General features: G+C 44.6%; 1 protein-coding gene across 2 annotated transcripts in view; it reads right to left on the bottom strand.

Moving 5' to 3' along the window:
• The window catches only part of BOC (BOC cell adhesion associated, oncogene regulated), a 264,043-nt gene that overhangs the window by 77,159 nt on the left and 172,816 nt on the right, over positions 1 to 14,068 (bottom strand). Inside the window, exon 6 of one of the 2 annotated variants that reach the window (XM_060010636.1) lies at positions 11,865 to 12,037. The gene's annotated coding sequence lies outside the window, so the exon portion shown is untranslated. Of the gene's footprint in view, positions 1 to 1,981; positions 2,389 to 11,864; positions 12,038 to 14,068 lie in introns of those variants that run through there. The other variant, XM_060010634.1, reaches the window with a different exon arrangement.

Genomic DNA, 14,068 nt, shown 5'->3' with positions numbered 1-14,068 from the left:
CTATCCCACCACAACCCCATCCCAACTGTGGTCAAGGAACCAACTATCCTGGACTCTATCAATGTCCTCTCCTCAGTAAAGCCAGTGCTGTGGCTTGGGCAATTTCTCCTGAGAAGCTGTTTCTTGCAGTGTTCCTCTTCTGAGATCTCTTGACAGAGGATGAACGAGACAGTGCCTGACATCTCAATCCTCAGATTTCATAGGTGTAGACAGCCTCCGGCCTCCTGAAGGGCCAAACTTTAAGCAATAGTTGGGGGCAGGCAATGTCAGCAAAGCGGCAACTCTTACTTCTTTCATTTTCCATACACTCGCTCCAAAAACTCATCCTACAGGAAAATCATAACTCCACTTCTGTTTTCACCCTGCCTCTGTCCCACTGACCCCAAGGTGCTTCAAGATTACCATGGGAACCTTCTAGATTTCAATTATGAAACCATAAAAAAGTACCAATTATAAGACCTCAGAAACGTTCCTGGGAAACCTGTTACATACCTCAAAATGGCCAAACTCTTGCCTCAGATTCACTTTAAGTTCAGAAAACAGGTTGGACAGATGTATGGGGGCATCCGTCCCCACCTTAGTCCAAGGAGACTGTTTAAATACTGTCACGCTGCCCTTGAGAAAATGGAGATTGATTTATTGACTGTAACCAAAGAGATGAGAAACCATCACAGGGCTAGGCTGCCTGCTTAGGGCCCAATTGTGGAATAAATCAGAAATGTTTGTGCATTCAAGAATTTTGAAAATTTCATTCATTCAATGGCCAGTGTTTGCAAGGTTCTGGGTAATAAAGATCTAGGTGACCAATGTGAGCTGGGTACAAGGCACTTGGAAGTGGCACAAGGGCCTGAAACCACAACATACTTTTCACTCAGTCCATTCAAAGAGGTAACTCTGGGTCAAAAACTTATGCAAACCCATTTGAACTTGCTGAGAAGGGATGGGGGAGAGGCAGAACACCCCACCACGCCCAGAAAGTGCCTGTTTAGGATCGTTGGTGTGTGGTTTGGGTATTCTTAGCTCTGCTGCCACATCTCTGGAGACACACAACAACCTTTCAAGTAACACTGCCACTGCAATCCCATACCCAAAACAAAACCAAGCAAACAAATCCCTAGGGCTCCTTAAACTCCACCAGGTCTGCCTGCACCCCCAGCCCTCAAACTCCTCCTACCGTCTGGAAGAGCAAACTAACACTGGGCACCCTGAAAGTTAAGCAGAGCCTTCAAAAATCCAGCAGAAAATTCTTCCTGGGTTCCTTGCCCTTCTCCACAGCCCCTTCCCACCTGTTCCAAAGGATCATTTCCCAACCTCTCACAGTTACACCAACAAAAACTCCCAAGAGAACAACCCCAGGAGGACCTCTGGACACTCTCACTTCAGCCTCGGCCCTTCCACCCCTCTAGCGGGGGATGCTTTTCTGGGACTGTTTTGCACCCGGTCCGTTCGGTCCCTCATTTGGGTTTAGTTTTTTTTTTTAATTTTTAAAATTTATTTATTATTATTATTTTTAAACTCCGAGACGGTAAACCTTCACCCCCTAAGAGGCCAAATGGGTGTGCGGTGGTGCTGTGTATTTGCCGACCCCTTGTGGGTTTCTCCCCAGAGCCCCACGCTGGGAGCCGGAGACCGGTGTCAACCTCCGGGGAAGTTTGGGAGGCTGTCCGGGCCCTTCTTCCACCGGGAAGCTTCCGGGAACGACCGTCCAGACCGCACCCGCACGGAACGAGATGCGGCGGCCCCGGGCCTGGAGGCGGCCACCCGGCACCCCGCCGCCCGCCTCGGCCGCAGCCCCCCGCCGGAGCCCGCGGGCCGAGCGCTGGGACCCGCTCCCGCCGCCGGCGCGTCCCCACCAGCCACCCGCCGGCGCTTCCTCGGTATCGCCCGGCCTGCAGCCGCCTCCCGCCCCCTCCCCTCCCCAAACCAACAAATAAACACAACTTTTTATGAAAAGAAAACAAACCTCAGCGACGTGACTCACCTCTGGTGCAGCCGGCTCCTGGGAAGGGTGAGCCGGGGCCCGGGGACGCGGTGGGCGCAGAGAGAGCCACACAACCCGGTGCCGCACGGACACACAACCCGCACAGTGACACCCAGGGACACACAAAACGGGAGAGCGGCGGCCGCGGGAGCAACAAAGGAGCCCCGGACCGAGAAGCTGTGGGCCGGGGAGGGAGGGCGCGTGCGGGTGCGTGCGGCTGCGGCGGGCGTGAGTGTGAGTGTGTGTGCGCCTGTGTGTGTAAGTGTGAGTGTGCGTGTGCGCTCGCGGCTGCTGACACCGGCGGGCCGGGGCTCAGGGTCCCTGCGGCAGGAAGCGGGGGCCGCGGCGGCAGCAGCGGGAGGACAAGGCAGGGGACGCCGCGCCCTGCGCACCCGGTCCCTCCATATGGAAGAAGCTTTTTTGGATGACTGAACTCGCAAACAATTCCTTCTTTTGCTTCTGCCTAGGAGCCTCCCATTACCGCGCGAGGAGGAGGAGGGGGAGGGGGGAAGAGGAGGCGGGGAAGAGGGGGAGGAGCAAAGTGGAGCAAAGAAAGTCTTGGAAAGGAAGCTGGGAAAAAAAAAAAAAAAAACAGTACCCCCAAACTCAGTTTTTCTCCTAATACCCATTTTTCTTTCTGTTGCGCCTTAGTCCCGTGCTGTCCCCAAACTTCACTTTCTTTCCGGTACCAAAAGCAAAGTCCTCCGCCTTTCTCCCACACCCACGGGCTCCCCGGAACCCCCATTTCTCTTTAGCTTCACCTCAGACCCTTGCTCTGCTACGCTATCCTTCCCTCCTTTCGCCCAGTCTCTTCTCCCCAAGTCTTTTTCTGACAGCCCCCTTCTTAATGGTCTCCTTCATTCTGCAAACAAATGATTGGATAAATCATTAAAAGTAAACTCTGTTGTTAAACGCGCCCCTAAATGCCCCCCAAATGGGGCAGCGGCTGTCGAGAAATTTATAAGGAAACCACAGCCCCAACGCTACCTCCCCGCGACCGACCCACCCGGTGGGTCGGGGAAGGGAGGGCTCGCCGCGTCCTCCTCCGTTGACAGCGCCCTGCCCTGACCTCCATTCATCATCCCAGGATGGAAGAGCGAGGAAAAGGATGGGGGGTGGGGAGGCGAGGGAGGGGTAGCGGCCACAGAGAAAAGTTAGTTACGTCCTTGTGCGCGTGTGCGTGTTAAGCCCTCCCTTTAGTGTTGGGCAGAAAAGCATTTAGAGTAGCGGTTCTCAAACTTGAGCTGCATCAGAACCCCCTGCAGGCTTATTAAAACATAGGCTGCAGAGCTCCACGCCCAGAGTTTCGGCTTCGGTAGGGTCTGAGGTAGGGCGGAGAATTTGCATTTTTAGTAAGTTCTCAGGTGGTGCTGATGCTGTGTGTCCAGGGCCACGTTTTAAAAACTACTTTTCCACGGTATTGAGAAGTCAAGCACGTACTGAGTTGGTGGCAAATGGGTCCCCTTCTTAATCTGTAAGTGATGAAACATAGTGAAGGGTCATCCAGTCCACACCCTTATACCGAGGCTGAGGAGACCGAGACCCAGAAGGGTTAAGGCAGGCGTTCGCTGGAGTTTGTGCCAAAGTGGGAAGGAACCGTTCTGAAAGCGGACAGGCAGGCAGGGAGTGGGGAGAAGGAAGGTGCCGCCTCCTTTATGGCAGGAGAGCCGCACTGGGAGGCAGCAAGCTACCATGTGGCTCTGAGAAAGTCACCTAACCTTTTTGGGCCTCAACTTTATTTTCTTCAGTTTCTCATCAGTAAAAATGCATACTTTACACCAAGTATATGATTTTAATTGAATCTGAATCCAAAGATGTTTAAAAGGGCAACACAAACATCCTTTAATCAATATGTTGTACTATTTTTTTCTCATGCTTTTGGAAATCCAGGCATGAGCCAGTTTCTTTATTGATGTATCTGGAACGTTCAGCTCCACGTGCCTGGATTCTTGGGTCTGTCCCCAGGGGAAAGTGGAGAAAGGGGATGATCCATTTTCAACAAGGTGAAAAAGACTATATACTCCTTCCTTGAACTATGCACTTGTATTCTTTCCACTCCTTTCTTCTCCAGTTCCCTCCCTCCCCACTTTCCTTCTCTTATCTCCAACATTCTCCCCCTAACATTCTCCAAGGCCTATTTTTCTCTCCACTCAATGCCCATATCAGCTTCCACCTTCTTACCCTCCTCGTCTAGGGCACAACTCACGAGTACAGGCCTGGGGCCCATCCTGGGTACAGAACTCTCAATTTCCCAAGGGAATGGGCCAGCCAGCCTTCCACTGCAGTGAAAACACTCCCTCTCCCCAGAGCCCCCAGCAGAGTATTGAGCTGTCTGTTTTTCAAAGATGACTCCAAGTCCCACTCTCACTGATAATGTGGGATACCAATGAGGAACCTATGCATGAAACGCTCATATTGATTCTTCTATATTCTTTTATATACTATTCATGGATCAACATCTCAAAGATGTCTCTTACCCCTTCCCATTGTCTTCTTCCAAAGACTTTCCCCAGGACTCTTGATTCCCTCCATTCTGGCCTTTGGGTGTCCCCTATACCCTGAGTCAACCAGTCAGAGCGCAACAGAAAACAAAGAAGGTTGAAGTCCTTACCAACATTATTTAGCCAGGAGAAAGACCCCAGGGCCTGTACTTCCCTCCATCCCAGGCTGCTCGTGGCGTGGCGCTGCTCATCTTTCCCACAGAGTTCAGACAGAATGCAGATCACAGCCTAACCGAGAGGGCTTAATTCTGCCGCAGCGCCAAGCACACTGTTGACAACTCACATGTGTTTATTGTTTTTATGGCTCTTTGTATTAACATAATTGCGTTTATTATTATTACCCCTGTAAGGACATTGTATCTCTGAACTCTCTCCCTTTGCCTGGAGCAAGTTCCTTGCCTAATTCTCCCTTCCCCTCTTTATTAGTTTCCCTATCACTACCATCCCTACCCCACTCTAACCGCCCAGCCATCTCAAAACAGAGTGTGGGCTTGTGATCAGGTGCTCTCTGCTACTCTCCACTTTGTTCATGGTGAGTCCCTCTGGTGTTTTGCTTCCTTGAGGGCTATCTGGGCCTCTATCAAGAAAGCAGCATTTAGTATGGAAGTCACATTTATTATGTCACATTTATTATGTTGGGGGTGGGTAGGCAGGGATTGTAGATCCATATAAGTTGCATATCACTAAACTGTGCAGAGTGAACTGGAAGGAATCGCAGTGAGTGACATGAAGAGAGGATGCTCCCTCCTTAGTGTGTTATAGACACTCCATTTGTATCATATGGACAGGGGGCCCCTTGGTGGTGAAGGATATCTGGAAAGAATTGTGCTGAGAAAATTACTAACACGTAGGCAAAGAGAAATAGGGACTTGATAATCTCCCCTCTGTTTTAATATAAATCTGTTTTCCTCATTATAAAATATGTTCATTGAAGAAAATTTAGAAAATATGTAAAAGCGCAAAGAAGGAGGAAATTACCTTAATCCCACTACCTACGGGTAACAATGTTAACATTTTTTTTCCTTAGTCATTCTTCTCGTTTTTGTTTCTCATCATACAGATCCATAGTTCATCTTCACTGAGTATATGATTTTAATTGATCAGAACTGGAAGATGTTTAAAAGGGCAGCATAAATGGATACTTTTATTCAATATTTTGTATTTTTTTCTTATGCATTTGGTAACTTAGGGGTCAGTTTCTTCACTGATTCATCTGGTACTTTCACATTTTGTAAAATTGTGTTCACTGTAAACACAGGTTTTGATCCTACTTTTTAAATTTAACATTGAAATGTGATTATTTTCCCCATGTCATTAAATCTTCTCCAAAGTTCAACTTAAACAGCTGTGTGCTATTCAGAGAGGTTGTTATTTATTCAACCATTCTCCTATTGTCATGTATTTAGATTATTTCTATTTTTATTATGATCATGCATCACAGTTGACTAAACATCTTGTCATAAATCTTTATTTACAATTCTGATTATTTCCTAAAGGTGAATTCCTATGAGTAGGAGTTTTGGATCAACGGACAGAACGTTTCAGGGCTTTTGGCTGCTGTTGCAAAACTGTCCTGTCGTGGCTCCAATATATATTTTCATCTCTCAGATCTCCACAACAATGAGATCATCAGATACAAGGCTCCAAGTGGAGACTTGATTGAATTGTCCACTTTGGATGACTACACAGATAAAGAAAACAACTGCCAATATTCACTACAGTGGAGACAATGCTCAAGTGGGAAGGGTGGAACAGTAATTTCTTACTATGTGAGCTCAGTTATATTTATGAACTTATTTAACCTTCCCAACAACCCCCTGAGAAATAAACTAACATTTATTGAGCACTTACTGCTCACAGCCTCTGTGCTGGATTCTGTGTGTACGTGTGATCTCGAATCCCCACAGCAACCCTTTCCCGTAGGTTTCATTATCTCCATTTTACAGATATGGAAACTCAAGTAACTTGCCTAAGATCCCTAGCAACTAAGCGGTGGTACTAATTCTGAAACCTGGGGTTTTTCAAGTGCAACCTATGGTTTCCCTGCAGCTGTTTCACGAGTTACAGGCTTCTTAGTGGAGTAAGAAAGGCATATTAAGAAGATGCTTGAATTTTGTCAAGCTGTTAAGGAATCTTTTGTGGGCTTCCAGATGACTGTTTTTTTTAACAGGACATCCAAATACATTCAAAGAGCTAAGGTGACTTACTAACTGTAATTAATAGAAGAGTCCAAAGATTGTATACCTTAAGAGAATGCTGTTCTGATGTATGACTTAAGATATCTAGATTAAAGGCTACATATTAAAATTCACAGTACTAACAATAATAAGAAAACTGGCTTTTGTATACATTCTTATTCCCAAAGCTAATGTTTGGATAAAGACTTTTTATCTTGATCAGAGGTGCTAGAAATAAAATATTTGTGCGTCCAACTTCCTAGTTTCAAATTCTAGCTGTTGAATGTATAGTTTTTATTTATTAAAGAAATATCTGAAAACATTTTCAAAATAAATGCAAAACTTAATTCATTAATTTATTATTAGGAAAATTAGGGAACTCCCTAGTGGTCTAGCGGTTAGGACTCTGCACTTCCACTGCAGGAGGCATGGGTTCGATCCCTGATTGGGGAACTAAGATCCCACGAGGTGCATGGCACAGCCAAAAAGAAAAAAAATAAAAAGGCAAATTAGCCCTCATTTGCTCTTTAGTGGGCCATTAACTAGCTGAGTTGGCCTACCTCTCCATGCTGGTTATCGCAAGGGCTGCCAGAGAAGGAATGTGCCCAGTTGCTCCAAAATATTTGATGACTGAATGAAGAATGATGAATAAAAGTATGAGATTGACCTCTGCAACAATTAGTAAACAATGCAAGACTGTGTGTAATTAAACCCTAAGTTGTAGGTTGAGGCAGGATTACAGGTGAGCCTGGTACAATGCCATCTACTCCGCATTCAAGTTGAGCTGGCTGGGACTGACTTCTGTCGTCCAGTGCTGCCAGCTCAGGTGTTCCTACTGGCCATGTGTTCTTTGACTTTAAGGAGTCATTCTCCAGATTCCCTTGACGCTGCCTACAGACAAATATACCTTAGGGGGAGGATGACATAAAAAAGCAAGATTGTGGGATCAATCTGGATTTGGATCCAGTCTTAAGCTGTATGAGCTTGGATACTCTGAATCCCACTTTCTTTATCTGTGAAAATTCAAAATAATATATATGAAGTATTTCTCTCAGTATATGGTTCTTAGTGGGTCATCTGGTGCAACTATACCAGTTGTTTACAGTTAGAACTTATTCTGATCGGTCAGTTCCAATGCCTTGACCATTATTTTACATATATATTTATAGAGTACCTTGGTGGGTACTCTATAAGTGGTAGTTATATTAGTAAAGGTTTGGGTCAGAGGTACAGCTAGGACAGAGAAATGGAAAATAGAGTAATCCAAGGCCATTTCCATTACCCATGCTGCATGCTTGATTTTCCACACTCCTTAATTCTCAGACAAATGGAATCTGTCTGTTGACACTGAGTTCTAAGAGACTCCATTTTTCCATGATATAAGATCCTCTGATGCAAGCACAGGCCCCATTTAGTCCCAAATGAAACCCCTACATTCGTCAACTCCCTCCATTCTTTCTCCCCCTACCCTCCTCGTATGTTAGGCTGAGAAACGTGGATCCTGGAGCTGCCCAGACTCCGTCTGTCTGATATTGTGAAGCTGATGGCAGTGGAGGGCAGGAGGCGAGAGACTCCAGATAAAAGCAAAAACTCAAGGAGAACTTGACCTTAGTGCTTTGATACCGAACTCAGTGGGTAACAGCCTCCGTTAAATTTGTTCAGTCAGCCATTTAAGAGGGAAGGAGTTTCTCACACATCTTGGAAGGGTATTTAGCGACGAGATGCTTCCACGGAGGGGGAATCAATGTTCTGGGGACTGAGCAGAGCAGAGTCAAATGCCAAAGCTGCCATGGCAAGCTTAGAGACAGGTAGTGTGCGGGCTTGTTTTGCTCTCAATATATTATTTTCTTTCTCTTTCATGAGTTACCAGGGATTTACTAGGACTTTTGGTCACAGCAACAGAAAACCAGCTGTGCCCCACCTTAACCTCCCCCACCCCACTTCTTTGGGTTTCGGGGAGTAGCCCTCAGGGCACAGGCCATGAGGAAGAAAGGGGAGTTGAGAGGAAGACAGAGATACTGGGCTGGTGATGTTGTATGAGCCTCCCCACTACCTCTCCAACTCAGATTCAGAACCCAGATTCATCTTCTTTGCCTTCTATTGGTTGGATTCATCAACGAGCAAGTGGAATCATTTGAGGCTTGGTGGGCGCAATTTGAGAAGCACCTTACCTATGAACCTCTGCCTGGGATAAGGAAGGACTAAGAAAATGAATCATACAGCCCACTGATTCTCTTATTCCTTAAAAAAAAAAAAAAAAATCCATAAGCCTTGTCCTTGTTTATCCAGGAGAGGTGAAGACAGGATCAGTCATGTCACTGCCTTACTTAAAGTTTATGAGTGGCTCCCAGCTCCCTTGGTCTAATGGGACAAGTGCTCCATGCGCTGGTCCAGCCCACCTCTCCAGCCTGGCTCGCCCAGGGCCCACCTACCTGTATCTTGCGCTCCAGCATTCCCTTGCCCTTCCTCAAAGCACCACACTTTCTCATGCTTCCCAGCCTGCCCAATTCCTGTCTTCCCTGACTAAACCTTTTCTTCTCTTTTGTGTTCACCTAACTCCTACTTACTCTTTAAGATTTTCCTCTAACATTACCTCCTCTAGAAAACCTTGCCTGAACCTCCCCTCCCCAATTCCACTTGTCCTCCATGGACTCCTCTTCTTACCTTTATTACAGCATCTATCATGAGCATTGTAGTGGTTAACTGTGGGTCCATCTGACTTCTCCTCTTGACTGGAATATCTACAAGCACAAAGGCGATCCCTGCTTCATCTTTGTACCCCCAGTGCTTAGCCTGATACCTGGCCCAAAATGAGTGCCCCGTATATAAATACTTGAACGAAGAATTAATAAAATCAAGTATCTCTGTCATAGCAGTTGAAGCCTAATGGATCTATACAGTCTGGAATGTTGAAAGGATACCAATAACTGGTACTGCACCTGAGGCGGAATCATAGTTATCAAAACCCAGGCTCTTGCCTAAAGCACGTAAAGACTGATTTGTCTGAAATATAAAGTTGGATGGCTATTATCTAGTATTTTGCGTTTAGATGCTCACGGTACGTTTGAAATGATAGCACATGATTGGCATATATTGTTTTTACTTTTTATTTTGAGTTAATTATAGATTCACATGGGTTGTAAGAAATAATACAGAGGTTTCCCCCTTACTGGAACACAATATCTAGCCTAACTGTAGTACAATATCTTAAAGATATCTTAATAATATCTTAATAACTGACTTTGATATATCAATCATTGCCTTTATTCAGATTTTGTCATTTTTACTTGCATACTCATTTGTGAGTAGTTGTATGTTTTAAAAATGATTTGTAGGTTATTGTGTGTGTGCATCCCAGCCCCTAAAAGTCTGGCCACCATCAGTAAGAGTCAGGACCATGCCCTTCTGGTCCCGAAAAGAAGGGGCTTGAGTCTTTTCCAAAAGTCTGTGGCAATGGGTTCATTCCTGACCTGGTCTCTGCTTTGCACCCTCTTTGACCCTTCCTTGAATGTCTTGTTCTTCCTCTGACAGGTCAAGAAAGTTCCTAGTTTCTGGAGGATGCATGATGAGTTGGAACAATTCCACCCACCATTTTCTGCCATTGGTCAACACACCCAGGGGTAGGCTCTATTATTTGCAGAGTTCAGTGCAAAGTGAAAATGCAGGGAGGGTCCCAGTCAGGAGTCAGGGAGTCAATCTCCCTTTTTCATACCCACAGCAGAAAGGTGACCCCCAAGGAGTTGTAATCTCTACACCAAGACACACTAGGGGATGGGCTAGAGGCCCATGTCCAGGTTTCTGCTGAAATTCTGTGGACCTGCCAGCCTAGGGTGGGGACAGCCACTGCTTTGCCCTTCTCTGAGATGCAGGGTGGGTACATGCTGTACCCCAACCCACCCCATATTTATGCTCAGGCCCCAACCTGGGGCAGAAGGCAACTGAGGAACAGGTATGGGGAAGGGAAGGTTGGGGGAAACTAGGGCACGAGGGTTCAAAGGAATGCACAGCTGAGAACTTATCCCAGGCAGGAAGAGGGAGGCAGGACCACATGTGAGCTGAGACTCCAAGCCTCCAGTGTATGCTTCATCGTCCAGTCTAACTTCATTTACAAAACACAGATTCAAAGACAGACTTTCAAGATGGCAGCCACAGAGATTAAAACCAAGCAAGAGGCCCTTCTGAGTACAAGGCTCTGTGTAAGCACACTGACCACTTTCCCATGAAGTTGCCTGAACACACCAAACTCAAACTTTCCTGAAACTGTAACTTTCTACTCTCCCTTGGGACAGAATCATCTCCTTTATTCTACAGTGGGGTCTAAGAATGATGGCATGGAGCAGTGAAACTTTCTTATTTGATTCCTCCTCAATGAATATGAGTAATATTAGCAAAACCCCACTTATATAGCAGAAAAAAATCTGCTTCTTTCTCTCTCTTTTTTATATCTGTCTGATGTAAATCAAAAAAAAAAGTTAGTCTGAAATCAAACTGCCTTAGTGAGTAACACCATGATATATCTAGCTGTCAGAAGAACTTGGGAATCATCTCTGGTGCCTCCTTTTTCTTCACTATTTTCATTCAGTGGTCACTAACTCCTGCAGTGCCACATCTAAAGTCTCCCCAGAATTCATTACCAGCGTTCAGTCCCTTCTGCAAGTGCCCTAATCCAGACATGCATCATTTCTCATATTGCAAAAGCCTCTTGATTAATCTCCCTACTTCCCATCTGGCTCCATCACTGGTCCATTTTCCACATTCCTGATGGAGACACATTTAGAAATGGCAAATTTGATCATGCCACATCTGTCTCTCCTCCTGAAATTGTTCAGTGACCTCACCACTTTCAGGATGAAATCAAACTCCTTAGCAAAGCACACAAAACCTTTCACACGGTCCCTAGCAAGTATCTCCTCAATATGATCCTACCATTTCCCACTCCTGACCCTATTCCCTCCCTCACCATATAGAGCTTCCTTAGGTCATTCCAGATCATTCACTTCTCTAGGTCTTTGTGTATGTGGTGCCCTTGCTTGGAGTACCTTTACTGACTCTTGCACCAAACTCCTATTTGTCCTGCAAAGCTAAGCTCAAGTGTTAACTCCTCTGGCCCTTCTTGCCCACCTCACCTCCCCAGCATGTGAGAGGTGCCTGTTAACCAAGGACCCATATCACTTGGTGTTTACCCTTATCATAGCACCTACTCACCATTTTAATAATTGTTTCAGGCCATCATGTTTCTCAAGCACAGGGGATGCCATTCACACTGTGGTGTATTTTCAATTTTCCTTACTTGATGTGAAACTCTTGAAGCCGGGTCCTGGGCCTTTAAACATCATTGCACAACTTCTGGAATATGGTAGGTAGTGGGTAGTTGTTATCTGAAGAAAGGAAGGAAAAGAAAAAAAGGAGAAAGGAAGCACTGCAGCTGCCCACCTGTAGTATTTCTTTCTCTCTCAACCCTGGTCCCAAAAACCCTCCCCCCATCAGCTGTTTGATGTCTTAAGAGACAATATAGATTGACAGCACAGCCAATCTGATTGTGCAGACCTGGGTTCCTTAGGTGATGGAAAGTCATGATTTGACCAAATTTGAAGCCCTGGCTGCATTACAGACACAAGTTGGCTCCTCAACTTGGGCCCTTCTGATGTGAAACACAGAGATGCTGAAACTTTTCTCCCTCAGGAATGACCAATCCATAAAGTTCTAAAACAGTTTGAAAAATAAATGGAAATGCCTAGATATATACAGCTAGAAAAAAAATGTCAGTTTTATGAACATAGAAAACAACTTAAAAATGCATAACATGCGGTTGTCAAAACTCATAGAACTATACTTCACAAAGAAAATTTTACTATATATAAATTTTAAAAAAATGAACCAGAATGAAGGAAGAGCCCCAAATGGAATACAAACTATAACAACTGAACCTAACCATATTGCAAATGAATAACAGAACCATAATGGAGTGGGGAAGAAAAAAAGTAAGTTACTTTGGAAATCAGTATTTTGGCTGGATACTGTAAAACTAATGGCAAAAAGAACTATACACAAGTACTGCATTCTAGTTAGTAAACTTATTTTTCATGGGGATACAGATTAGCAATTCTGAAACTACTTTGTGTATATACTAGGGTTGAACAAATACTTTAATACACTGTAGATAATGAAAGTCAGGCTTTTCACTGTCAGAGTAGTAAGTTACAAATAAGGAAAGAGGGAAGGCTAGAATGAAATCTATGGTTTTGGATGAGAGTCAGAGGTATCAGTATGAACTCATGGTTTAAAATATATATATATATATACTATAATATACGTATATACACACACATACATATATTTATTTCTGTATCTCTCTCTCTCTCTCTCTCTCTCTCTCTCTCTCTCTCTCTCTCTATATATATATATATAGTGAGAGAGAGAGAGAGAGATACAGAAATAAATATAGATGTGAATACATACCTAGTATGTTCCTAGTATTCATCCATAGATTTCCTAGCTCTATCTGCTGAGAGGGCCTAGAAGCAGTGACATCCCAGTAGCAGTGAGCACACCCACCACCTAAGTTTTGGTTTTTACATCCCATTCTCCAATCTAAAGAATTAGGGATTCTTAGAAAAGTGTTTGATTCCAGGGCTGGGGTGGGATAAATACAAGTTGAGACAGGAGCATCTCATGCTGCTAGAGAAGCAAGGAAGTACCCGAAAAAGGCTGGGTAGTGTTGAAATGGCAAAGTGGCCAACCTGCAGCCAAAGCTGGAAAAATTTCAGCAACAAAACAAACAGTCATTGTATTGGATTATAACTCATAGAACAAAATAATTATCCATGAATCCATACTGATATAAATCAATAATTGAATGAATGAGGTAGAAGGGGCAGCTCTTCCTTACCGAAGAACTCCAAATAATAAATGTAGAAGCAGTTAGGGAAATAGAAAAACTTTATTAGAACACCACAGCAATAATTTTTCAGGCCAAGAGCGAGTGATGGATGATAAAATTAGTGGGCAAAAGTTTGAAGAGAAACAAGGTGTTTGCACAGTCTCGAAGTATCACCCCCAATATATTTATTAGTCACAAAGATGAAAAAAACCGTGCTTTTACTGTGAAGAAACCCAGGAGATACCACCAAGTGATTAATGTTAACATCACTAGTGGTAAGATATTTTGATGTTATGCAACCCCAGTATGATACACTGAGAAGGACATATCACTTCTGTGGTATTCTTGTCCCCAAATGGAAAATATCAGACAAATAAAAATTGAGGGACAGTCTATAAAATAACTGACCAATACTCCTCAAAAGTGTTAAGGTCAAGAAAAGACTAAGGAACTGTTGCAGATTAAGAAGACCAAGGATCCATGACAACTGAATGCAATGTGGGATCCTGGATTGACTCCTGGAGCAGAA

This window comes from Delphinus delphis, chromosome 4, assembly GCF_949987515.2.
Source record: "Delphinus delphis chromosome 4, mDelDel1.2, whole genome shotgun sequence".
In the NCBI taxonomy this organism is placed as follows: Eukaryota; Metazoa; Chordata; class Mammalia; order Artiodactyla; family Delphinidae; genus Delphinus; species Delphinus delphis.
This window is presented reverse-complemented; position numbering and strand designations above follow the sequence as displayed.